We start from the raw sequence: 27,818 nt of genomic DNA, 5'->3' as shown, positions 1-27,818 counted from the left end.
ACCCCATGCTCAGTAATTGGCTGTTTGCAGTTTTTTCATTCTCCCTATAGCTGCATGGGTTTTCTTCTGGGGGTTCCTGTTTTCAAGCCCACCATTAGGCAATGGATTTCACGTTGACAGCTGACTTTTAAACTGGCCCTGGGTGAGTGTGGGTGTGTATGTGAGTGGACCATACGATGGATTGGTGTGGTCTCCTGTTTTCAAGCCCATTCTTAAGCCATTGATGTTATATTGACAGATGACTATAAAATGGCCAAAGGTTGGGTGTGGGTGTTTATGTGAGTGGACCATGTTATGGGTTGGTACTCCATTTATGGTGGTTGCTAATTTGCAGTTGTTACTGCTGGGATAGGCTCTGTTAATAAAATACCCATGATTCTGAATTGGATTAAGCGGGATTTCTTTTTTCCTTCCTGACAAAAACCTTAAGTGTTCTTATATATCCGAGGGTGCTGAATCCAAATCTGGCAGCAGAATTGCTCTTTCACATTCTGTTTTTTTTGGAGATGAAGATTTTAAATGAAAAAACACTATTTTACAGAAACAAGTGATATCTTTTTATTAATTTTAAAACTTTTAATTTGTTAGACTTAATGTTTTTAAATGTAATTATTAGTTACAAAAAGTAATCGCTAGGTGTTTTTTTTTTCACTTAAAATGCTGTGAAGGTGTTTTACAATTGAATCTCCAATAGATGTCTGCTCCACTCTCCACTGTAACATCTCCGCTTTTGAGCGATGTCCTGGTGAAGCTTCTCTCCATGTTCATCACAGACCGCTTCCATGTTCTCAAGGAAGAAATCCAAATGAGAGTGCCGGAAATAAAGTTTTTAAAGACACTTTGCATCCAAGTGCTACATAGGAAGGGAGATGCTCCTTGGAGTTTTCCTCCTTCATATTACGCAAATAACAATGGCTCATTTTTTTCCAATAAAGGAAGGCTCTGTATTCTTTTACCATTTGCTTACCTATTACCTGGTCAAGACAAGGGATGGATAAACCTGACCTTGCATATTTCAGTAAAAACCATTTAAACAACAACTTTCTCTCTTCTAGACATTAAAGGGACATTTTTTAACCTTTTAAATATAAGCTATAAGAACAGAAAAAAATACTGATGGAGAGCTCAAAATGTGTAGCAAACGCTTGTTTTTTGGATTGCCTCCACCTCAGCTAACATTAAGAAAGAGGAAGGTTGCCATTTTTTTTAGCTCAAAATATACTTTAAATAATATTCTATAAATGAATTGTCGTTAGATTTTTCCTGTTCCCGTTTTTTGTTATTGTACCTTTGTGGTCAAGCATCTGTTTATATTGTGTGGTTTTTAAGTTCAAATCCCGTTTATACTTTTTTAGATTGGTTGCTTGTTAAATATCTTTTCAGTTGCTCATTTATGATCTACATTTTTATATAGCTCCATTGATATGTGTCTACATTTCCTTCTTTAAACATTAAATTACGCATTGTAGTTTCATTTTATGGTACTTTTTTTGTGTTTTATTGATTTAATAATGTACCATGTTTATATTGGTAAACCCCTAGTTATTTAATTCAGCATTATGCATTAATTCCCATATACCACTGCATTACTTTATCATTTCCATCAATTAATGCTTTCATTAAACAACAACTTTCTCTCTTCTAGACATTAATGGGACATTTTTTAACCTGTTAAATATAAGCTATAAGAACAGAAAAAAATACTAATGGAGAGCTCAAAATGTGTAGCAAACGCTTGTTTTTTGGGTTGCCTCCACCTCAACTAACATTAAGAACGAGGAAGGTTGCCATGTTTTTTAGCTCAAAATATACTTTAAATAATATTCTAAAAATGAAAATCTTTATGCCGTAAAACAAATTTTACTTAATTTTAGTAAATTACCAATGTTTTTAAATGTTATTTTTCACTGATTCCAGTATCTGTGGTAGAGAAATGTCAGTTTAAGAAGTGGACTCGGCACCCCTAAATCTTTAAAATATACTGATGCTTTTGCATGGGAGGATTTTGGTTCAGACCAGTGTCATTATTATTCATCCATCCATTATCTAACCTGCTATATCCTAACTACAGGGTCACAAGGGGTCTGCTGGAGCCAATCCCAGCCAACACAGGGCGCAAGGCAGGAAACAAACCCCGGGCAGGGCGCAAGCCCACCGCAGGGCACACACACACACACCAAGCACACACTAGGGACAATTTAGAATCACCAATGCACCTAACCTGCATGTCTTTAAACTATGGGAGGAAACCGGAGTAATCCCACGCAAACACGGGGAGAACATGCAAACTCCATGCAGCGAGGACCGGGGAAGTGAACCCTGGTCTCCTAATTGAGAGGCAGCAGCGCTACCACTGTGCCACCGTGCCGCCCATCATCATTATTATTATTATTATTATTACCAGTAATGGTGCACTGTACAATAACATGCAGTGAATACACTTGACTTGAGCAATTATAGTTTTCATCCTCTTTCTCTGTACATTTAGCATTCCTTTGCTCAGGGATTGCTGTGCTTGCTGCTTCCTGAGCAGCTCTTCTTTTCTCAACCATGGCGGCCCACTTTTTCTCTTCTTCCGTTGGCATCGTTTTGCATTAAAACTGATTAAATCAGTGTTTGTGTTGCAATTACTTAGTACATTTTCCTTAATTTTTCAGTGAAGACGGCACTTAAGATTTCAATCTGCCTCATTAATGATTTAAGATATGAAGAGGTAGGGGAAGTGACGGCGAAGGTGGTAGAATGGGCGTCCATACGCATGTGCCGCACTGCCGCCCTGCTGGCCGCTGCTGAGAGTTGTTTCTACAATAAGATAAAATAAAAATAAAAAGAGGAATAACCCTGGAGGTCAATGACCACCCTGAAAGTGGATAGTAGACGTCACGTAGTATATGTGTACCAAATTTCAGGTCAATAGTTCAATAGTTTGTGATCCACAGGTGATTTAAAATCCTGGACAGACAAACGGACAGCCACAGCGTATTATATAAGAAGATTATTATTATTATATTTATTGCTAGTAGTAGTGATTCTGATTTAAAAAAGAAGTCAAGTAAATCTACACTAAAAGGTTTTTTGTATATATACTTTTCTTCTATATGTTGGTTGCTGTTGGAGAGTTTAAAAGCATTTGAAATGTATCATTGAAAGCCTGCTAGAATATTTTATGCTAGGACCACTATTGGTACAGTACTGGCAGTCAAGCTCCACACACTACTGGTCTAAATTTCTAGGTCCTTGTACTTAAAAAGTTTTTTAAACTTCCTTCATCATGTTTCTGTCATCTGCAACGTCTTCCCTTTCTTGTTGTTGTGCTGCACTACATCACTATGATTCTCTGTGATAGCATTAATTATTGACAATCCCATATGACAAAGATATAATTGACAATAACAGTCTTTTTGGAGCTAGCATTACTTGTCACTGATTAGGCCCACAGGTATTTGCAAATTCTGTATTAATGGTCTCCTTACTGGGTCTATGGATGTACCCAGGTGGGGCTGGCATGGTGCAGCTTACAGCTAAGTGGCTAGCGTATTAATTTTTGCACATTCTACACTTCCTATCAACTGGATGCTTCAAGATTTTCTTCTGGTGGTATCTGGTGTTGAGTGACTGGTCCTGTGCTGTCCATTATCTTTCTTTCTCTCCATTGAGCCCAGAACTATATAGCCATGCTTTAGATTCTTGCATGTTATCCGCTGATCTTGTGGGTCTGTCCATGCAATGTTGTCCTTGAATAGTTATTCTCTTTTTTCTAAAGTTATTCTGGATTTGTGTTTCAGACAGCACTCTCTTATATTGCATTTGTTTCTGTCTGCAGAATGCATTTAGCTTTGGCAACATCATTAAAGTACACTTAAATAAGTCTGGTGAGCCTGTCTTTGCTTAGGTGAATGCAATTGCTAAGGTTGATGATGTCTCTGTTGTATTACTTTTATGATGCTCGTAATGCTTCTATTATATTTTCTGATGTTAGATATAATGTTTATGTTCATTACTGTTACTCTTATAAAATGCTTTTTGTCAGGAGGAATTTAAAAAACACAATTGTTGGAATAAAAACTGATAAAATAAAGAGTTTCTGTCACCTACTGTCACCTTCAACATTTGTAATGGTCAAAGTCCAAGTGGTAAATTTAAAAACAAATACATTTCAGAACTGAGAAGAAACAATTTGGTCTGACAAGCTGCATTAACGAGTTGCCCTAAAATATCAACAACATACCTGCATGAAGAAAATCCCTTGGGGACAAATAAAGTATCTATCTATCTACTGTATCTATCTATCTATCTATCTATCTATATCTTAGCGTCTTTTATATCTATTATTAATGCATGTCCCCTTAATTACAACTGGTGCCCTCAAACCATTCCTGAGCTGAATGAATTCAGTAGGATCAAGTTTGGTGATGCCTTTGGCAATTTTGAATATTTGGATTATCTTCCCTTGTAGCCTCTCCTGCTCAGTCTCCATGGCCTCCTCGTGATTCCTTGTGTTTGTGTGTCCTCTGAATGCAGTGTGACAACAGTGTTATGAGACTAAGATACTGTTTTTCTTTAACATGGCATTTGATTTTGAAAAATGGAAAAAATACAATTTGTCAAAGCCTAATTTGAAGCTACATATACAGTACAGTATAACCTGTATATTGGGGTAGAAATCAACATCTTAACTAAAGAAAGAAAACCTGTCGTCTACAGGGACAAGTTTGATAAAAACATTTTAAAGTCAGTAATAAGGCAGGAGAAAAGTTTGTCCATCTGCGTCCTTTATTACCCTTGCAGCACCATGCTGAAGAGGGAGTATCCATCACAGCAGTCTGTTTACAGCATGGTCAGAATGATCAAATATACGGGCAGAGGGTTATATTTATAGACAACTGAATTTGCATAACAGTGCTGAATTAATGCTTACATACCATACTCTGATTGGTTACTTTAGCAAAGAACAAGACCATCCTAAAATAATTCTTTGTTCTTCAATATCACTTGAATCGTCTTTTATTCTGTTATAAAGACTGTATATGTGTCAACTAGCAAATCTTACTTGGTGCATGAAAAAATATTACATCAGCCAGTTTCTTGAACCATCCCCCTGTAGCATTCTGATTCTTTTCTTGGCCATTTCTACAGTCTCTTTATGACAAAACAAATGTTTATATTGTATATTTCAGTGGACACAGGAAACCAAAATACTTGACTATTGCTACCTCTAAATTATTCTCTAACCATATACAAATAACAAAAGGGGTTTGGAAAATTGCAGAATGAATTCAGTCATGTATTTATGAATTAATTCTGTTATCTTACATTACTTTTTTGTCCATTTTATGGATGTGGAAAGTTGGAGCCTATCACAGCATCATCTAAAGCCATTTCAACAGGTCTCTAGGCTTACAGGTTTATTATCAATTCACCCAGCTCATAGCATGAATGAAATTCTGCTATTTTAAGAACTATGTTCCATTTATGAACTGTGTTAATCATTTAGAGTACGTATGTTGTTTTCTGGACATGACACAGAATTTGTTTTTGCTACAGTATCTGAGAGTATACTGTATAAGTACTGTGATGGGTGATGGTTGTTAAGTGACTAGAGTTGCCCTACATTTGATGTGAGTGGACAATCCTGTCCATTTTGGTTACTTGTTTTGTTGTTTCTGTAATTCCTCTCACTCCCTCAATCCTGTTTTTGACAATCTTAGTTCAGAAAAAGGATTGAGGGACGGATGGCCGGAGAGCTCTTAATTATACACAGCTGTCTCATTCTGGTGTTTCTATATTAGCTCTTGCTGAATTTCTCAAAAACTGGGAGCACACTCCTGCCCCAGTCTCACCTTTGTGAGCTGATGATAAGGCCATATTGTTTTCCTATCAATAATCCTAATGACATTTTCTAAATAGCTAGTGACTTGGACATTGTTTTAAAACTAGATAGATTTTTGTATAGCTTACAGATTCCTTGTTAGGGCTACGATAATGGTAGGCCCACACTGTCAGAATTTTTAGAGCTTGAGACCAAATGTTTATGTTAAGATGCTTTGTGCATATGGGCTCTAATCATTTATTGCTCCCTTTCTGAATATAAAACTTGGCATTTTTCATGTAAAATTGATTTTGTTCTGCCAGAAAACTTTTTTGCTACATCAGTTCTTTGATAATTAATGTAAATTAACATCAGCAGCAGTCTGCAATATTGACTCATCCAAGACTCTAGCCTAGACGTTTTCCAACTCGCTGTCTTCTTTATTATAGACAAGTCGGACCGCTAATGCTTATGCAGGGGTGTCCAACTCCAGTCCTGGTGGGCCGCAGTGGCTTCAGGTTTTCATTCTAACTATTTTCTTAATTAGCGACTAGTTTTTGCTACCAATTCATTTAATTTATTTGCTATTTAAAACTCAGACCCTTTAAATCAGGGCTGAGCAACATCAGTCCTGGTGGGCCGCAGTGGCTTCAGGTTTTTGTTCCACCCAATTGCTTCATGAGAAATCATTCATTGCTGATGAAGCACTTATTGCTCAAGGGACATTGTTCTGCTTCATTTGAGTAGTCTCGCTTGTTAAGATTTTGAACCCTTAATTGCTTATCTTAGTCTTAAATAGCTGTATTCATTGTTTTACGTGTACTTTATTAGCAATAAGATGCAAATGACAAAGGAACCAGCAGTTCTCCATCTCGCTTGTCTCCATTTCCACCCATGTGTATGCAAAATGGGAAAGAATTATTTTAGCTGTGTTCTGTAAACTGTACTATGTAACTGAACAATGTATTAACCATTTCTTCCATCCATACTTCTGTCCATTTACTATACATGTTTTGTTTAGATTAGAGTTAATGGGGCCTGGAGCTTATCCTGGAAGCATTAGGTGGAAGGCAGGAAACAATTCTGACTGTGGTGCATATTCATACCTAACCATGCACATCTTCAAGATATCAAAAAGTAAAACCCCTAAAGCACAATTGGTCACTTGGCTGCGATTAAAACAACAACAACAACATTTATTTATATAGCAAATTTTCATACAAACAATGTAGGTCAAAGTGCTTTACATTATGAAGAAAGAGAGAAAAGACTAAATAAATAAGAATTATAATTAGGGAACACTAATTAACATAGAATAAAAGTAAGGTCCAATGGCCAGGGAGGACAGAAAAAACAAAAAAAAAAACACCTGACGGCTTGAGAAAAAAATAAAGTCTGAATGCCTCCTCCAGGCATTCAACCTAACATAAATGATCTCAATCAGTCCTCGTGGTATTCAGGGTTCTCATGGAAGAATTTGATGATGAGTCAAACCCAATCTCCTGGAGCTGTGAGGCAGCAGTTAGTATTTATTAACATTAAATTTATAGACACTTGATTACTGATTACACATATTGTGGATTCAGAAAGAAATGAGACCCCATTCACTTTTTTCACATTTTGCTATGTTGCAGTGTTGTTCTAAAATCATTTAAATTCTTTTGTTCTCATATCAAGCAACACTTGTTATCCCTCAGTGACAAAGTGAAAACAGGATTGTAGAAAATCATTCCGACCTCTTGCTATAGCTTCTGAAATCTGTCTCCAGTGCCTCCCATTCTGTATCATCATTAAGATGTTTCTACACCTTGTTTGGATTCCACCTTATAATCAGTTCAACAGATTGAACATGATTAGGGAAGGTACACACCTCTTTGTAGAATGTCCCACAGTTGATAATAGGTATCGGAGGAGAAACCAAACCATGAGGTTGAAGAAATCCCCTGCAGAACCTATTGGCACAGAACTGAGGAAGACCAGATAAAAATTTGTGCATAACTGAAGGCTCCCAAGAGCACAGTGGCCTCCATCATTCTTAAATGGAAGAAGGTTAGAGATGAGTAATCAGGGAAGAAAGGTCTTGGTAACAGAGGTGAGCAAGAACCTGATGGTCACTCTGGCTGAGCTCTGGAGAACCTGTGTGCAGATGGGAGACGGGACAAACTTCCAGAAGGACACCAATCACTACAACAGTCCGCCAATCTGGGTTTTATAGTAAACAACTTATGGAAGTCTACAAAAAGTCATCTAAAAGACTCTCAGGCTGTGAGGAAGAAAATTCTCCATGTTAATGAACCCAATATTGGCATCATGCCTGGAGGACACCAGGCATTGCTCATTACCTATGCAATACTATTCCAGTGTTGAAGCAAGGTGGCAGCAATCTGATGCTATGGGCTTATTTTTTTAGTGGCTGGGGCTGAGAAAATAGTCAGGGAAACGGAAAACATGAATGAAGGAAAGTACAAAGTTATGGTTAGTGAAAGCCTGCCGTAGAGCACTCTGAACCTCAGACTGCACTGAAGTTTCACCATCCAACAGGGTAAAGACCTGAAGCACAAAGTAAAGACAACTCTGTGAATGGCCTTGAGTGGCCCAGACAGGGCCTTAACTTGAACCCAATGGAACATCTTTGTAGAGACCTGAAAATAGCTGTCTACCGATGGTCTCCATCTAACCTTACAGCACTTGAGAGGATTTGAAGAAAAGAATGGCAGGAAATCCCCAAATCTAGGTGTGTGAAGCTTGTGTCCTGTCCAAGAAGCCCTCAGAATGTAATCACTGCCAAAGGTGCTTCAACGAAGTACTGAATAAATGGTCTGGATACTTGTGTCAATGGGATATTTCAGTTTTTTTATTTTTAATAAATTTGCAAACATTTCTTAAATCCCATTTTTTCTTTTCCATATTGGGGTATTTGTGAAACTCATGGTCATCACTATTGATTAAAACCGTTTTCATGCCAGCAGTGCATATGGTGTTTGCAGAAATAAGTTTTTAAACATATCAAACACCAGTGCATATGAGTCATACTTCACATACCATTTCAAATAACACCAGTTTGATTTTTCTGAATGTTCTACTTGTTAGGAATTTTGCCAACTTGATGGTAGACCTAACTCTTCTCAACAATGTCTAAAATCCTGTTTTGCTTTCTCAATGTGGGGTAGTGAGTGTTGTTTGTTGTGGGGGGAAAAATGAATTTAAGTGATTTTAGCACAAGGCTGCACCATAAGAAAAAGTGAAGGAGTCTGAATACTTTATGAATCCACTTTATGCATAAGGTTGAATAAATATTTACTAATGTGACTGATATCTTGGCATGTTATGAACATTCATTTATTTCTTCCTTGGCTTATTGGAATACAGGTTCATGGGGGCCAATCTCCAGATCATTGGACACAAAGTGGTAGTGATACTGGAAGTGATGCCACTCTCCTGCAGGGTACACCACTCAATACTACCCCTAAAAAATGACACATGGCCTAAGCCTGTTTATCCATCAAATGTCAGAGAAAACAGGAGAGCCTGGAGGAAACTGGGATGGAAACTGAGAAGATGCATCAACTACACAGAAAAACATTTAGACCAGCATTTCAAGGTGAAACTGTAGAGCTGTGAGTCAGCAGTTCTAATCATGGCACCCTTATGCCACCCAAATTTCTAATTTTCAATAACTAAATTAGAAAAATAGGTTATGTAAGGATACAACATAACAATACCCCTGCACTGCATATTAATCAGTTATGTCAAATGGATGCCATCCAAGCAAAAGCTGTTAGACTGATTGGACTGTGCTTCTCCTCTAAGGATGTAATCATTCCTTGGGTCTGATATGGTTGGCATAAACTCCAGCACTCTGAAATGCTGACTTAAAACTGTGAGAAAATGGATAGCTAGAGTGTGTTACCTAGAAGTGATAAATCTAACTGAAATGTCACCTTTAAAACATTTTTGTATTCGATAAGGACAGTAAATAAAGATATCAGCTGACTGGTTTTGCTTTAATAATCATCACAATTAATTTTTTTTTGTAAAAACGTTTAATAAAATCTTATCAAAACTATACATTTCTTTTACAATTCACAATGTGCTCCTCTACTGCTTTGTGACTTACGATTACAATCTCACTTGACTGATTCATTTTGTGATCAAGAAGATTAACTATTAATAAGTGCATTAAATTGATAAATGGATGCCCAGGACCTGAAATGTTTTACACATAGGAAGTTTTACTTTTTTATTTTGATATATCAGACGATATCTATTTTTGAACCCAATTAGTCCAGTTAGTTTGTAATGTCAAGCACAAAGCTGGGCCAGTGCTGGATGGGGTGCCAGTTTAGTTTGATTAAAAACCTGCTGCTCACATCTTGTTAAGTGCAAAACACCATTTACAAATTTCCCAGTACTGTAATTAAAAGAAAACATAAGGCAGCATTTAAGAAACCAAATCTTAATGGAGTATGTGAATACAAATATACTATACATCATTTGTTAATTAAACCTCTTAATTCAGTGACAGGGTTAGATTTGATTGGATTTGATAAACTTTATTACTGGAGTCGAGTTGGAATTGGTGAAAATGTGCCAGCTGTGACACTGACTAAATGTAAATTGGAATATAAAATGTGAAAACTACTAATTCGGTTAAACTATTTTTTCTTATAGCCTTTTGATAAAAGTATAGCCTCTTTTTTAATTTTCCAAGTTTTGTGTTGTGTTTGTTACTCAATGTTTGTAACTTCTTTAAAAAATATAAAAAGTCACAATGGCATCGCTACAGCCTTTAAACCCAAACTTTTAACAGGTTAGGGTACTAAAAAGTAGCTTGATGATTCAGATTGGCAGTAATGAAATGCCATGTATCCTTGTATTGTATGGGTTTTCAATCAACATCTAATAAATAAGGAAGAAAGCTGGTCTGTCCCGATGTTCGTCACAACACAATCACCAAGTGAGAGGAAGAGTAAATATCCAAAAGCTACAGTTTCGGTGATTAAAAAAAAATATAAATGCATGAACATGATTTGAAAAATCCTTAAAGAGTAAATTGCAATTTAATTCAGATAAAAATTACATATCAAGTAGGGCTCTATGGAATCCATTTTATTTTATCACAAATTCCGTTTTTTTTTTTTTTTTTCGGTTTTCACCGTTTTATTTTTCCTTGATTTGGTTTTTTTTTTTTTTTTACTGTAAGAAAGTAGTAACAGCTACAACAAATTTAACAATAATGGAATGGCACATTCCTTTTAATGAAACAGCACACTAGCACAAACTAAACCTTATTTTGCAGTTCCATTCATCAGATAGGAGTCCAGAACCTCCATGATGCTGTATGGGACAGTGAGTGCCCTCCAGAATTGTAAGAGTTGTTACTAGTTTGATGCATCCGTCTGAGATGAAGGTTAACTTCACTTTTAGAAAAAAAAAAAAAGAATGACCCGCTTTTAAGGGCTCGTTGCATCTGAAGAAAAGCGTGCTCTTCTTCCCAGGTTTGTAGGTGCCGAGTTTATAACGGAAGAGTCAAATGTGGACCTTGCGTGCCTCGTCACCGTGAGGCAAACATTTATTAAATTCCGAAACATCGTTGTTAATTTTTAAAAGGGAACAAACAATGCCATTCACTAATAACATTTTTCTAGCAAAAGACTGTTAATAACGGTTAAATACCTGTATAATTTAATCGCTTAAATATATCATGTACAATTAGAACTGCCTACATAAATGAATTGCCATACAGCCAAATTTTTACTCGCCTATCACTATGTTGAGAACGCTGTGGTCTCGGCTATCAGTGGTTTCATCATCTACAACATATATACTCAGCAAAAAAAGAAACGTCCGCTGACTTTCAACTGTTTTTACTTTCAGTAAACTTAATGTGTAAATATTTGTATGAACACTAAAAGAGTCAACACCATAAGACAAACTAAAAATGTTTCACAATGTGTCCCTGAATGAAGGGAGGCTCAAAATCAAAAGTACCAGTCAGTATCTGGTGTGGCCACCAGCTGCTTGAAGTACTGCAGTGCATCTCCTCCTCATGGACTGGACCAGATTTGTCAGTTCATGCTGTGAGATGTTACCCCACTCTTCCACCAAGGCACCTGTAAGTTCCTGGACATTCCTGGGGGGAATGGCCCTAGCCCTCACCCTGCGATCCAACAGGTCCCAGACGTGCTCGATGGGATTGAGATCCGGGCTCTTCCACTGCAAGGATGATCAGCTGTCCTTCCTGTCTCCCTGTAGCGCTGTCTTAGGCGTCTCACAGTGCGGACATGGCAATTTATTGCCCCAGCCACATCAGCAGTCCTCATGCCTCCCTGCAGCATGCCTAATGCACGTTCACGCAGATGAGCAGGGACCCTGGGCATCTTTCTTTGGGTGTTTTTCACAGTCGGTAAACAAGTCTCTTTAGTGTCCTGCGTTTTTAGAACTGTCACCTTAAATGCCTACTTTCTGTAAGCTGTTAAGGTCTTAACGACCAGTCCACAGGTGCATGTTAATTAATTGATTATGGTTAATTGAACATGCATGGAAAACATTGTTTAAACCCTTTACAATGAAGATCTGTAAAGTTATTTGGATTTTTAAAACATTATTGTTGAAATACACAGCCCTGGAAAAAGGAACGTTTCTTTTTTTGCTGAGTATATTTTCTTGCCATAAATCTTTCAAAGAACAGCATATATATGTTGTTCAAATACATGGGGCAAATGAGTTTGACGTAGACTGCGCGTCTTCTTCATTTTTTTGAGCAGTATGTCTGACTCACATGGACACAAACTGGTGTCTTGCATCTGGCGATTTTGTTCTTTCCTCTGTTGTTACCTGAAGGGGAACATTTTTTGATCTTAACTTCTCCTTGTTTTTGATATGGGTTTTAGATTTGACTTGGTCATTGCAAGTATCTTTTCATGACCAGTCAATGGTATGCTGGCAGAACTTGCAGAAAAGTTGTCCAGATTTGTAAGTCGCCGAGATATTGTGCCCTTAATTTTGCAGTTAAGCTTGTGTTTTTTTTTGTTTTTTGCTTTTTCTACGTAGTTAAGGTACTTGATACCCTCTCGTGCAGCGAGCTAATTCGCGTGCCTTTAACGAGAAAACATACAGGAAACACGCACACAAACTGATAGAGACATGATTGGAGTTCTAGGAAGAAATGCGTTCGCTTCAAAAACAACAAACTAGAAAATAGTATTTGAATGATAGAACTACAGATTATTCAATCGCTTATTTTATTGTGAAGTTTTGTAACAGTCACCCCTTCAATCTCGAAATTCCGCCCATTTCCGTTTTTAAATCTAAAATCCGTTTTTAAGCGTTAATTTCAAGATTCTGTCCATGTTTTCCGCATCGCAGAACTCATAGGGTCCTAATCAAGGTTCTGAGAAATGTGGCAACACTGTTACATCATCCACACGTAATTGAGGCTACTATTCTAATTGGAAAGGTCTTGGACATTTTCATTCCACATATACCTATGATTTCCAATGAATTCCCTTTCAAATTCAAACAACTTCAGTTTCCAGTTTGTCTTGCGTTTGCAGTGTCCATAAATGAAGCGCAAGGACAATCGCTTAAAGTTACTAGAGTTTACCTCAAAGAACCATGCTGGTCACACGGCCAGCTAGCTAGCTATACGTAGAGCACGTATACGTTCTAGAGTTGGATCAGGAAAGAATTTATACAGGGTGGTCCAGATCTAATTATGCAGATCCAGATCGTCTGGATGTCTTTGATTTATGCGGGGACTATTCAAGTTTTCCAGGCTTCATCCCGTCAGTTCGCACACTTCTCGATAAGTTATAGCATGATGAAAATTGCATAATTAGATCTGAGCCACACTATACGTTCTTTATCCTAATGGCGAAACAAAAAGCATTGTGTATTAGGGATATGAGGAGTACATTAACTTACTATAATGATAATATAATGAAAATACTTCGTTGTTTTGTGTACGTCGTGTCTTCACTGCTGGATTAAGCATGTTATGCCGGTGGTGGCACGGCCCCCAAAGACTGAAACTCTATGAGTGCACAGGGCTCAGCATGCAGTGGCAGCAGTATATAATGGTTATTCCTGCGCACTTTGACATTAATGCATTTCACCAAGTTTGGCCAAGTTCCTGAACATTTCCATGAATTTCTGAAACTCTTGGTCATCACTATTAATTAACACCCTTTTCATGCCAGTGCATATAGTGTTTGCAGAAAGAAGCTTTTCCTGCTGTGATGTCTTTAAACCAGTCATACTTCACATACCACTTCAGATAACACCAGTGTGAGTTTTCAGAACTTCTAATTATTAGAAAATTTGTCTGCCTGATGGCGGGCCTAACTCTTCTTAAAAATGTCTAAAATCTTGTTTTCGCTTTGTCATTTTGGGTTATTGAGTGTTGCTTCAGGTGGGGAAAAAATAACTTTTAAATGATTTTAGTGAAAAGCTAAAATGTGAAAAAGTGGAGGGGTCTGAATACTTTTTTGAATCCACTGTAATTTACATTCTGAGGATATAGGGTAAAGCCAGCTTGAGTTAGGAACACCAACCAGGTTATGTAGTCAGGTGCTCGAAGCATTTTGGTAAGATGAAGGTGATATCTGTGTTGTTTCTGTTTTCATAGCATGACTCATGAGAATTTGATCTTTGGCACACGCCTGAGAGTGAAACTGTCGAGTGTGACACAATTCAATGCTACAGTTCTCGCGCATACTCTGGAATATTGGTGGCTTTATCAGAATCTTTCAGTTATATGGGTCTGGTAATCTTATTTACCATTCATTTAGTGTAGCTCGTCAGCTAAAGGTGTGAAGCAGTTACTGGATGTGAGTCCAGCAAATAGGCAACTGAGATTGACATCAGGTTTTGGACTGTGGGACGAGACCAGAAAAGAACATGAGGGGGACTTGCATCCTTCACATGAAAAACATTGCAAAAACAAATAAAAAAAAAAACAAAATGCCAAGCACTATGTGTCAACAGTGCTATATTTATGTCTGTTACAGTACATGGTGGTTATTTACTGTTTTTATCTTGGTTTTTAAGATATTCATCATAATCATCATCATTTTCGTTTTGCTTTTCCTGGTGTTCTAGTTATTTCTAGCCATTCCTTTCTCATGAGCACACTGGCGGGTGTGACACTGAAGTAGCTGCAGTCTTTCACTATTCAGTGTTATTGGCCCTGCTGTCTACTCTGCACATTGTTAGTTGTCTTTATTAGGATTCAGTTAAGAGAACAAACTCACCAGAACTGTTAGAGATCAGACTCACTAAATGAATAGATAAATGACATCAACCAGGTAAGCAGTTAAAGCAAAAGTAAAAATACATAGATTTTCTGAATTTCATACACTGTAAGTTGCACATTACTGCACTTTTCTGAATGCAGAATACGACCACAGGCAGGCAGTGTACCGGTTAAGGTTTTGGATTTTAAACCCTGAGGATGTGGGATCAAATCCTGCCACTGACACTGTGTGACCACAAGAAATTCACTTTGCCTTTCTGTGCTCCAACTGCAAAAAAAACAAAAGAAATGTAACTGATGGTATCTCTAATGTTGTAATGTGGTAAGCTGCCTTGGATAAAGACTTGCAAAAATTAGACATATAGTGGCTTGTTACTTGTGAAACTGGTTGGAAAAAACTGCTGCAGCCAAAGTAGGTTGAAAGGGATGAACTGGAGAGCCATGGCATATACTCGTATATGACATAGTTAACTGAAAAAGATGTTATTGTCCAGAAGAGGGCAGCATGGTGGTGCAGTGGGTAACACTTTTGCCTCTTAGCTTCAGGGACTGGCTGGAACTTGGTCATTGGCCGAGTACAGTTTGCACAATCGGGGTCCATTTGTGTGTGTTTGTTTTTTTTTTTAACCAGTGTTGTCCATGTTAGCATTACTGGCAATAGCAAGAAAAGACACTATAGGAAAGGCACTATATAATAGATAGATAGACAGTAATAAATATAATTAATTCAATAAAACCTAGATAGATTATAAATTAATAATATTTATTACTAACAACTAATAGATAGATAGTATATAATGAAAAAATCTAAATATAATTGATTTAATAAAAAAGCCAAACAACTAGATGGATAGGTGCATTTATAATGAACCTATAAGCCTAGTTACCTGTTGAAATGGCTTTGCATGATGCTATGATAGCCTCCAACCTTCCACATCCCTAAAATGGACAACAAGTACTATAGAATAACAGAACTGATTGATACATATATGACTGAATTCGTTCATTAATCTTCCAAACCCCTTTTGTTTATTTGTAAATACAGGTTATATATGTAGCTTCAAATTAGGCTTTGAAAAATTCAAATTTTTAATTTTTTTAAAATTGAATGCCATGTTGAAGAAAACCGGTATCTTTTTCTTATATCACTGTTGTCACACTGCATTCAGAGGACATACAGGGAGTGCAGAATTATTAGGCAAGTTGTATTTTTGAGGATTAATTTTAATATGGAACAAACACAGTGCTATCAGTCAATCCAAAATGTTAATAAACCTGAATGTTTCACAACGGAAATGTGAGTGTGAACATCATCAGGGGAATACATATGTGCGCACAATTATTAGGCAACTATTAGTGTGCAGATTTATTATGCAACTAAAGGAAAAATGAATATTTTCCCATCTCACTTGTTTATTTTCATTTGTTATAGTGAGAATAATAAACAAACACCTCAAAATTTACAAATAAACATCTCTGACATTTCAAAAAAAATAAATCAATCAATCAATGACCAATATAGCCACCCTTCTTTCCAATAACAGTCATAAGCCTTTCCATTCATGGAGTCTGTCAGTTTCTTGATCTGTTGACGATCAGCTTTTTGTGGAGCAGTGACTACAGCCTCCCAGACACTCTTCAGAGAGGTGTATTGTTTTTCTCCCCCGTAAATCTAGCGTTTAAGAAGTGCCCACAAGTTCTCAATAGGGTTTAGGTCAGATGAGGAAGGGGGGCCATGTCATTATTCCTTCATCTTTAAGGCCTTTACTGGCTGGCCACGCAGTGGAGAACTTCGATGCAAGTGATGGAGCATTGGCCTGCATAAAAATCATGGTCTTTTTCCTGTATCACTGTTTGAAGAAAGTGTCTTCGAAAAACTGGCAGTAGGTTTGGGAGTTGATTTTAAGTTCATCTTCAATGCAAAAAGGTCCAACTAGCTCATCTTTAAAAATACCAGTACCCCACCTCCACGTTGGAGTGGAGCTCTGTGCCCATTACTGATCCACAGGTCCATCCATCTGGTCCATCAAGAGTCACTCTCATCTCATCGGTCCATAAAACCATTGAAAAAAATCTGTCTTCAGATATTTCTTGGCTCAGTTTTGACGTTTCAACTTTGTTGGGTTTCAGCCCTCCTTACCTTGGCCATGTCTTTGAGCACTGAACACCTTGTACTTCTGGGCACTCCAGGTAGGTTGCAGCTCTGGAATATGAAAGTACTGGAGGATAATGGGTTCCTGGTAGCTTCACGTTTGATTCTTCTCAAATCTTTGGCAGCTAATTTGCGTCTTTTGTTCTCAACACGTTTCTTGCGACCCTGTTGACTATTTGCAACAAAATGTTTGATGGTTCTGTGATCACACACCAATATCTTAGCAATTCCAAAAGTGCTGCATCCCTCTGAAAGACTTTTTACAATTTTTGACTTTTCAGAGTCAGTTAAATCTCTTTTTTGGCCCATTTTGCCTGAGGAAAACTAGCTGCCTAATAATTCTGCACACCTTGATATAGGGTGTTGATCTCCTTAGGCCACACCCTCCCTCATTACACAAATACACATCACCTGACGTGCTTAAATCCAATAAGCATTCAAGTTAATACAGCTTGGAGTTGGAATATACGCATAAAAATGATGATATGGTCAAAATACTCACTTGCCTAATAATTGTGCACACAGTGTAGAAACCAAGTGCATGTCTTGGACTAACAGTGAGTGGCAGGGCATGGAGACTGGGCAGGAGAGGCTACATGGGAAGATAATTCAAATATACAAAATGGTCAAAGCTGATCTTACCAAATTCATTCAGCTTAGTATTGTAAGGGGACATGCATTAAAGATAGATATGAAAGGAGCTATTAGGTAGGTAGATAGATATGAAAGGCACTATATGATAGTATATAATAAATAAACAAATATAATTCATAAAAACAAAAAACTAGATTGGTAGATTTGATAGGCACTTTATAATACATAGATAGAACTCAAATACACTGTATAATAGATAGATAAATAGATAAACATAAATATATCCATCCATCCATTTTCCAACCCACTGAATCTGAACACAGGGTCACGGGGGTCTGCTGGAGCCAATCCCAGCCAACACAGGGCACAAGGCAGGAACCAATCCCGGGCAGGGAGCCAACCCACCGCAGGACACACACAAACACACACTAGGGCCAATTTAGAATCACCAGTCCACCTAACCGGCATGTCTTTGGACTGTGGGAGGAAACCGGAGCGCCCTGAGGAAACCCACGCAGACACGGGGAGAACATGCAAACTCCACACAGGATGGACCACTACCACTGCGCCACCGTGCTGCCCCTAAAAACAAATATAATTAATTTAATAAAAGCAACTAAAAACTAGATAGAGATATTTGAAAGATGCTATATAACACGTATATAATAAATAAATAAATATAAGTATAATTAACTTAATAAAAACTAGATAGATGTCATGAATATAATTAATAAAAACAACTAAAAACTATATATATATATGAAAGACGCTATATAACACATAGATAGATAATATATAATGAATAAATATAACTATAATTTAATAAAAGACAGATCTGAAAGGCACTATATAACACATAGATATATAAAAAGTTAGAGAGAAAGATAATGCATAATAAAATAATAAATCAATATAAATATAATTTAATAAAAACAACTAAAAACTGATTAGATAGAATATAATATAAATATAATGTCATAATAACAACCAAAACTAGATAGATAGATATGAAAGGCACTATATAACAGATAGATAGATATGAAAGGCACTGTATAATAGATTGATAGATAAGGCAGTATATAGTAAATATAAAAAGAATGAATTTATTAAAAACAGCCTAAAACTAGAAAGATGTCTAGTTAAATCATACTGTAGTATTTTATATTTTCTCATAGTTGATAAAGGCAGTGGTGATTTCATGCATTTACCCCTGTGCTGCCAGTCTTGCTACTGGGCATCTCAAGTCCTATCAATGAATAATAATGAATAATGTGAGTCTAAGTACTGTTACAAAAATGAGAATCCAAGATAAAATCTGACAGTGTGCAGGTAATAAAGATGCAGTCAATGAAGAGTTAAGCTTTGCTGACTTTGTCTTTTTTCGGTAATTATATGCTGTAAGTTAAACACTGTATAGGCCTGAGACAAGGCTATGCAGCTTGGTATTCCCTGCAGGGCTTCATGTTAGTGATTACAGGGTGTTAGTGAAGGCATTTTGCGATTTATACCCTGAAGGTGACAAACTGATGTGCCAAGGTGACAAGCACAGTGGCAGGATGGTTAGCACAGCCTTTTCGTTTGATTCCTTTCTGAGGTGCCCTCTGTGTGGAGCTGGCATGCCATGCACTCTTGCCTCAATCCAAAGCCATAGACTCAAGTTAACAGGCAATTTCAGACTGGTCTAGCAGATACAAGTATTATTCAAACTTCCTGCCCAGGGTTGTTTCCTGCCTTCTCTCTGTTGCTGCCAGGGCAGACTCTGCTCCCCATTACTCTGCATGTGCAGAATAGTTAGACATTAGGAGATACAATTTGGCTTCACAAATCTTTTGAACGCTTTAATTCTTTAATGCAATGACAGTTTATTGAGTTGGTGTAGAATGTGTGTTTCAATTTTTAGCTGTTAATCAATATTTTTTTAATAATTTCACAATGTGGCTCAGTATTGCTGTCACACACCTCCTAGGGTCCTGTGTTCAACTCTCAGGCTGGCAGGCGTCTCTTTGGAGTCTGCTTGTTCTCTTTATGTATATATGAGCTTCCTGCCACAAATTAGTTTATTGAAAAGCTACAAATTGACTCCTCATAAATGACTGTGGCTGAGTGTAAGATTATGCCCAGTGATCGACTAGAATTCTGTGGAGGCTGGGCACCAGAAACTGTGCAATATGTTTATAATTTGCTTTTTGTCATTTTCATTTTTGCTGGTGCAGTAGTGAAGCACTGCTGATCTTGTGGATCCAGTGCCTTGGGGTCAAATTCACACTTGGTCATTGCACATTCTACCTGTGTGTCAGTGGGTTTCCTCTGGGTAGTGTCCTTCCACCCACATCCCTGAAAACATGCAGGGAGGGATAATTGGCAATTCCAATTTGGATCGGTGTGGGTAAGTGACTTGCTTTCCTTTTACCCAGGGCTGTTTCCTGCCTTATACCCAGTGCTACTGAGCTAGGCTCCAGCACCCTTCAATGCTGCATTAGGCTAAGGGGGTTTAAAAATGCTATGTATGTTACTAATACAGTGAATTGAAAGACTGTTTTATATTAGGTGGCATTGTAGTTAGGATATAGCAGGTTGGACAATGGATGGATGGATGATGGCACTACGCTGCAGAGATATGATTTCTTTTCGCCGCTAGTATACTATTTATGTTGATTGGACGTTTTCTTTGTATTTTATCATTCTTAGACATTTGTGTATTTGAATAAATGGCCTTTCTAAATTGTGAGAGTGTGTCCGAGTGCTCACTTGATGCCCTTACACCCCTCTAGGACAAATTCCCACCTTGTGCCCAATGCTGCCAGAATACAGTAGTTCTGTCACGCCTTAATCCTATAATGGATGGATAACAATACAGCACTTTAACATTCTCTACCATGCTTAATCCATTTCAGGATTGCGGTTGGCAGTGCCTATCTTGGCAGCATCGGGCACAGAGTAATACATACCCTCACCCCAGGCCAAAACGCAAATATCTGTAGAGAAAAACATCCACTCAAATGCGCGCACATTCCACACAAACAAGAGCCCTGCTTTGGATCTGAACCCAGGCAGCAGGCACAGCTCTCTTTCTGTGCGTGGATAAATAGACGAGTACTTTTTTGCTTTTCGCATAAAAGGATTAAAATCTGTTTACGTGGATCTCTGTGGAATATCCCCTTCACATCAAGCTTAGATGTCTTTTTGGCCGACTGTGTTCTGACAAGTCTAGTCGTTCCGAAATTAGGACTCGGAATTGAAATCAGGCAGGCGTCTCGTGGCAATAGGGCGGAAAGGCAGGAGCATCTCGCATTCAGCTCTCCTCTGTCACTGAACCAGGTAGGAAGCAGCGCCTTTACACTTAAACCAGGAGAAGGAGGAGGTGGAGGAGGAGCAGCAGTCAGGCTTCCTGGACAAGTCACCGGCCAAAGAAACGGCGAATAGCAGGGTGCTGCTGCTGCTGCGCTATTCATTGCCGGAGAAGGAGAAATCAAACAAGGCATGTGGGAGAAGGGAAAGTAAAAGCGTGTCACTCCGCACACACCGACTGACCTGAGGATCCCGTAAAAGAAAGAAAGAAAGTAGCGGCAGCCGTGGGTCTCGATCGTAATGAGGTATGTGCGCCTTTCATTTTTACTTGAAAAGGTCTTCACCAACCCGGCCATCGCCGTCCCCAAACTCACGTGCGCAACGAGTATCTTCCGGCAAACTTGAATAACAGCGCTGCTGGGGACGGGGAGCTATTTCTGTTTTCTCGATTTCCGATTTCTTGTCTGAGACGACGCTTAAAAATGATTGATTTTTGTTAACGTCTTAATCAACCAAAATTGCATTGTAGCCTACATACCGTTTCAACCCACTACGCCAGAAAAAGTGCCGTTAACTGCCGTTTTGAAACGCGTTGCTTTTCGGAAATATTGAGAGCCATAGCTCGGGAGATATTCGCTGAAAAATGCGTGCATGAAGTGCGCTGACATTCATCGCGACATATAATAATTTTACTTATATAGCGTCTATCTGTGCTCATTTCACTTGACGTCGTTTTAGGTTTGCGCTGTTTAATCACGTAATTTAAGACTAGACTGTTAACTGCAAGGGGCTGTCAGTATTACATCTCCGCTTCCAGTGCCGATATTGAAGCGCCTTCCGCACAAGTCGACGCCCGCATGACAACTTGAGACCGTTATTGCCGTGGCGGCGGGGCAGAGCAGCTCAAGAGGCGATCAAACGCGAGTGGATGTGCTCTCCGTCCACGACTGTCAAACCGGGGTCCAATCTGAACAGCAGCAGTCAGAAGGGGTTTGGTGTGTGCTGCCAAACACAGAATTGCATTAAATACTGCTCGTGCAATCAAAACGATGATTTGTTAAAAGAACTTCATGGACAAGGTTTCCATACGATTAGTTTGAGTAGTTTTAAAACGAAACCTTCTTTCAAAGTGGTTGCATTCATGTTATGTTCAGAAAACCTAACACAGTTCAATTTAACGAATGTGTTTTTGTAGAATTAAAATGCCAGAAACCTTTTCATTAAATTGACATTCTATTTTTGTTGCGCATACTGTATATGTTTTCCTTGAGTCAATTCAACTAAACTTTATTTCATGACATATGAATGAAAATTATGGGCAGTGTTGCAAAAGCATTAGCACAAAAGTTGGTTAGCGCACAGTGGTCCGGTTATTACAGGAGAAGGCAACAAGTTATATTTTGATTAATTGCATTTTTTTATAATCCTAACCTTAACTATATTGTACTGGAAACAAAGAAAAGACGCTTTTCTGATGTAGGGTGGGCAATGTGTATCAAAAATGTATCATGAATCGGCTTCCATAATCCCACATTTGGGGAAAAAAAATCAGTTTACTAAAATCCTTTAACTTTCCTTTCAAATGTACTAAAGGCAGGCAGTGTGGTTTAGTTATTAAAGCTTTGGACTTCAAACCCAAAGGTTGTGGATTCAAATCCCGCTACTTGACACTATGTGACCCGGAGCAGGTCAAGTAGTTTTCCAACAGGAAAACCAAAAGAAATTGAACCAATTGTATCATAAATGTTGTAAGGCCCCCTGTATAGCGCCGTCAGCCAAATAAGTAAATGTAATGTGTGCAATGGTCAACAAAAGGGGCGGGGCTTTATGCAAACTATCAAGTGTTATGCAAATCTGGGACAGTCATGCACCTCAAACCTGACTATTTTAAGTTAAATCGACTTCATTTAACTATGTAGAGAGAACATGGAAATATCACGATTTTAAGAATTAGAAAAGTAGTTTGAGTAAGATTCATTTAAAATTAGGGAGTAATGAGAACAGTCTCTGAAACAGATTGTGCTTCTGATGAAAGAAAATATTCTCATTGATTTGTTTAAACACAAGTTACTCAAGTTAGTGTGGCATCTAACAAATTTAAGTCAATGTAACTAGAAAAATGTAAGTAATGATATGAAACATACATATTTTAAATTAAAGTATTCTAAATTAAATACATAAATTGAACATCCTCAGTAGTTCCATTTTGTTGAGTTTGGTAGTCTCAGTTATTGACTCCCACAGGCTAATACTGATATGCTGGAAGTACTTAAGTAAAAATCTCCCCCATCAGCAAGCTAATGTCTCCCCATTTTGAGAATTTCCCCTCATTCTGAAAAATTAAATCTCTCGTTTAGTAATTTACACACTTAATGTATAGTCTGTTTCATAAACAGATCACTGAACAATTGTACAGCCAGGTCTTCCCACTTGTACAAATCAATTAGGTTGCTGAGCTAGTCAACTAACAAGTTTAGGGTATGGCTGGACTAAAATATTTTAAATTACTTGCATGAAAATTCAGTTTTAATTTTCATGTGCATTATTGTGTTCCATCTGCAAAAAGAAGGGCATGTATTTGTGCTACATTAAAGATATTTATAAATGATGGGCACCTTTTTTTCTTTTATTATCTAGGTTCAAACATGTCACTTGATGAACAGCCATCCTATTGAAAAAGAACAGTGAGCATATTCCTTAATAATTTTAAAGTTTCATTAACTAACTTACTGCTATTTTATCTTGTTATCTTCTAGATACAACTAGTAACGACAGGGAGACTTTATTTATTTAACATATCTGAAATAGCCACACACACTTGTATGTCTTCTTTACACACACTCTTAAAAATAAAAGTGCCAGAGTGGTACTTCAAAGCGTTGCCATAGTGGAACCATTTGTGATTCCCAAAAGACCCATTCACAAGAAGGTTAAAGAAAAAAAACTTTATTTAGCTCCGTAACAGGCTCCATACATAAAATATCCTTTAATAGATGGTAACATATTTGTGAAGTACCAGTGGTCATGATGTTAAAAAGTACAAAATATGGTACAATTGTACAATACCACAGGCTAGGTTCAGGTTTTCTTAATCTGCTAGTATCAGGTAACTGGTTTTTTTTCTACATATTAGGAAGTTTTTCAAAGCACCAACTTCATATGCAAAGAACCCCTCCCAGAATGAAATGGTGCTTTGTTGCTCGTACCATACACTTCCACCGTTACTCCACCTTCATTTTTCTATTACACTTATGCACATTGTACCTAATCCATCTTAACAAATAGCAACTGCGTATAAATCTCACATAGAAGACAGTCCAAAGACATACAGGTTAGATGGATTGACATTACTAAATTGGCCCCATTGTTCCTTTGTGTGTGTGTGGACTGGCATCCTGTGTGTCCCAGACTCTTGCTTGGTGTTACGACTAGTGCTGTTAACTAAAGTTGATTTCCATTTACCTTAAAGTTGGATGTTGGAACTGAGAATAATGTCACGCAAAAATTGACTGTGTTCCATTAAAATATTCTGAAAAAATATGGACGCCTCCAGGAAAACCTTTGATGTGCTTGCTCATTTGGAATACTGAATAATGCATTACACTGTAGCATCCTAACACCTTAGTAACATGTCCACAGATAGAAGTTGGACAGCCCTGTGTGTACGACTGATTTAACGAGACACAAATAGACAGAAGTGCTAATAAAGAGTTTAATAATACAGGTTTCACTAACATTTATGGTTTATGTCATTTACACTAAAATTTTGGATTGACATCAAACTTGGATTTGACAGACTGACCCCCAAGTTTCTGAGTTGGAAATCCGAAATAGTGAGTGGGTTCCAGTTGAAAATTCCGACCAGAAAGTCTTAACTTCACAGTTCAAACAGATTGCAGCCTAAGTCCCAAAAAGTTGCAAAAGCACTTCTAATAATGCCCATAAGAGGGGGACATACTGCCAAACCCTGGCTAGTTAAACAGGCAAACACATAAATTTCATAAAAATAAAAAGGTTTTTATGCTGCACAAAAATGCTCTGTTACACACTGTCACTCTGTCAATGGGAAAATGGAGCTCCCTGAAAACACGAGCCAGTCCCAATACATTAATCCAGGAACATAGTCAAAAACATAACATGAAGGTCAAAATCTCAAAACTTACAAAGCACAGAAAACACAAGAACTTTCCAAACTCTCAGAGTGCATTCACAGGGGGTTAGACCCCGGCGGTGATTGACGGGTGGCTCCACCTCCTGGGGAACCACCCACAAAACCAGCCTGGGATCCTGGCTTGTTGACAGTACTCAGATAGTCTGCCCTGGACAAGTGGTTTAGGAATATTAGTGGATGGGTGGATGAAAGTAAAGGCAGTGTTCTGTGCTCTGACATGAATGGAGATTTTTATTTTAAAACTGAATAACTCAAGGTAATGTTTACTCTAAAATATCCTGCTTAAAATAATTAAAGGAACACTTTTTAATCAGAGTATAGTATAAAGTCAATGAAACTTATGGGATATTAATCTGGTCAGTTAAGTAGCAGAGGGGGTTGTTAATCAGTTTCAGCTGCTGTGGTGTTAATGAAATTAACAACAGATGCACTAGAGGGGCAACAATGAGATGACCCCCAAAACAGGAATGGTTTAACAGGTGGAGGCCACTGACATTTTTCCCTCCTCATCTTTTCGTTTTTCACTAGTTTTGCATTTGGCTATGGTCAGTGTCACTACTGGTAGCATGAGGCCATACCTGGACCCTACAGAGTTTGCACAGGTAGTCCAACTTCTCTAGTATGGCACATCAATACGTGCCTTTTCTAGAAGGTTTGCTGTGTCTCCCAGCACAGTCTCAAGGACATGGAGGAGATTCCAGGAGACAGGTAGTTACTCTTGCTGCTGGACAGGGCCGTAGAAGGTCCTGAATCCATCAGCTGGACTGGTATGTGCTCCTTTGGGCAAAGAGGAACAGGATGAGCACTGCCAGAACATTAAAATGACGTCTAGCAGGCCACTGGTGTGAATGTCTCTAAACAGACATTCAGAAATAGACTTCATCAGGGTGGTCTGAGTTCCCAACGTCCTCTAGTGGGCCTTATGCTCACTGCCTGACACTGTGGAGCTCAATTGGCATTTGCCATAAAATACCAGAATTGGTAGGTCCACCACTGGCGCCCTGTGCTTTTCACAGATGAGAGCAGGTTCACCCTGAGCACATGTGACAGACGTGAAAGGGTCTGGAGAAGCCGTGGAGAATGTTATGCTGCCTGTAACATTGTTCAGCATGACTGGTTTGGTGGTTGGCCTGTGATAGTCTGTGAAGGCATATCCATGGAGGGAGGCACAGACCTCTACAGGCTAGACAACAGCACCTTGACTGCCATTAGGTATGGGGATGAAATCCTTGGACCCACTGTTAAACCCTGTGCTGATGCAGTGGGTCCTGGGATCCTCCTGCTGCATGGCCTCATGTGGTGAGAGTATGCAGGCAGTTCCTGGAGGATGAAGGAATTGTTACCATTAATTGGCCCCCACGCTCGCCTGACCTAAATCCAATAGAACACCTCTGAGACATCATGTTTCGGTCCATCCGATGCCACCAGGTTGCACCTCAGACTGTCCAGGACCTCAGTGATGCCCTGGTCCAGATCTGGGAGGAGATCCCCCAGGACACCATCTGTTGTATAATTAGGAGCATGCTAAAAACGTTGTCAGGCAGGCATACAAGCATGTGGGGGCCATACAAATTACTGAGTACAATTTGGAATTGCTGCAGTGAAATTTGTGCAAAATGGACTAGCCTGCCAGCCACATCATTTTTTCACTTTGATTTTAGGGGTATGTTTGAATTCAGCCCTCGATAGGTTGATAATTTTCATTTCCATCAAACTATGTGGCATCCTTTCATTCCTAACACATTACCTAGTCCATATCAGTATAAATATCCAGCAGGATTTTTTTCCCATTGAGATCTGATGTGTTTTCAAAGTGTTCCTTTAATTTTTTTGAGCAGTTTATAATAGATAGATACTTTATTAATCCCAAGGGGAAATTCACACACTCCAGCAGCAGCATACTGATAATGAACAATATTAAATTAAAGAGTGATAACAATGAAGGTATAACAGACAGAAAATAATTTTTTATAATATTAACGTTTACCCCCAGGTGGAATTGAAGAATCACATAGTGTGGGGTCTCCTCAGTCTGTCAGTAAATCAGGACAGTGACAGCAGTCTGTCGCTGAAGCTGCTCCTCTGTCTGGAGATGATCCTGTTCAGTGGATGCAGTGGATTTTCCATTATTGACAGGAGCCTGCTCAGCACCTGCACTCTGCCACGGATGTCAAACTGTCCAACTCCGTGTCTACAATAGAGCCTGCCTTCCTCACCAGTTTGTCTAGACGTGAGGCATCACTCTTCTTTATGCTGCCTCCCCAGTACACCACCGTGTAGAAGAGGTCGCTTGCCACAACCGTTTGATAAAACATCTGCACCATCTTATTGCAGATGTTGAAGGATGTCAGTCTTCTAAGGAAGTATAGTCGGCTCTGTCCTTTCTTACACATAGCATCAGTATTGGCAGTCCAGTCCAATTTATCATCCAGCTGCACTCCCAGGTATTTATAGGTCTGCACCCTCTGCACACTGTCACCTCTGATGGTCACAGGGTCCATGAGGGGCTTGGGCCTCCTAAAATCCACCACCATCTCCTTGGTCTTGC

At 38.5% G+C, this 27,818-nt stretch overlaps 1 protein-coding gene across 2 annotated transcripts in view; it reads left to right on the top strand.

Annotated features, from left to right (window-relative positions):
* Nucleotides 1-27,818, top strand: part of csgalnact1a (chondroitin sulfate N-acetylgalactosaminyltransferase 1a) — a 451,987-nt gene that overhangs the window by 58,681 nt on the left and 365,488 nt on the right. Inside the window, exon 1 of one of the 2 annotated variants that reach the window (XM_039750359.1) lies at nt 20,842-21,404. The exons of the other annotated variant lie outside the window; for it this stretch is intronic. The gene's annotated coding sequence lies outside the window, so the exon portion shown is untranslated. Of the gene's footprint in view, nt 1-20,841; nt 21,405-27,818 lie in introns of those variants that run through there. 2 annotated transcript variants of the gene reach the window in all.

Source organism: Polypterus senegalus, chromosome 4 (genome assembly GCF_016835505.1).
Source record: "Polypterus senegalus isolate Bchr_013 chromosome 4, ASM1683550v1, whole genome shotgun sequence".
Taxonomy (NCBI): domain Eukaryota; kingdom Metazoa; phylum Chordata; class Cladistia; order Polypteriformes; family Polypteridae; genus Polypterus; species Polypterus senegalus.
Note: the sequence above shows the minus strand (reverse complement) of the source record. Positions and strands in the feature narration are given on the sequence as shown.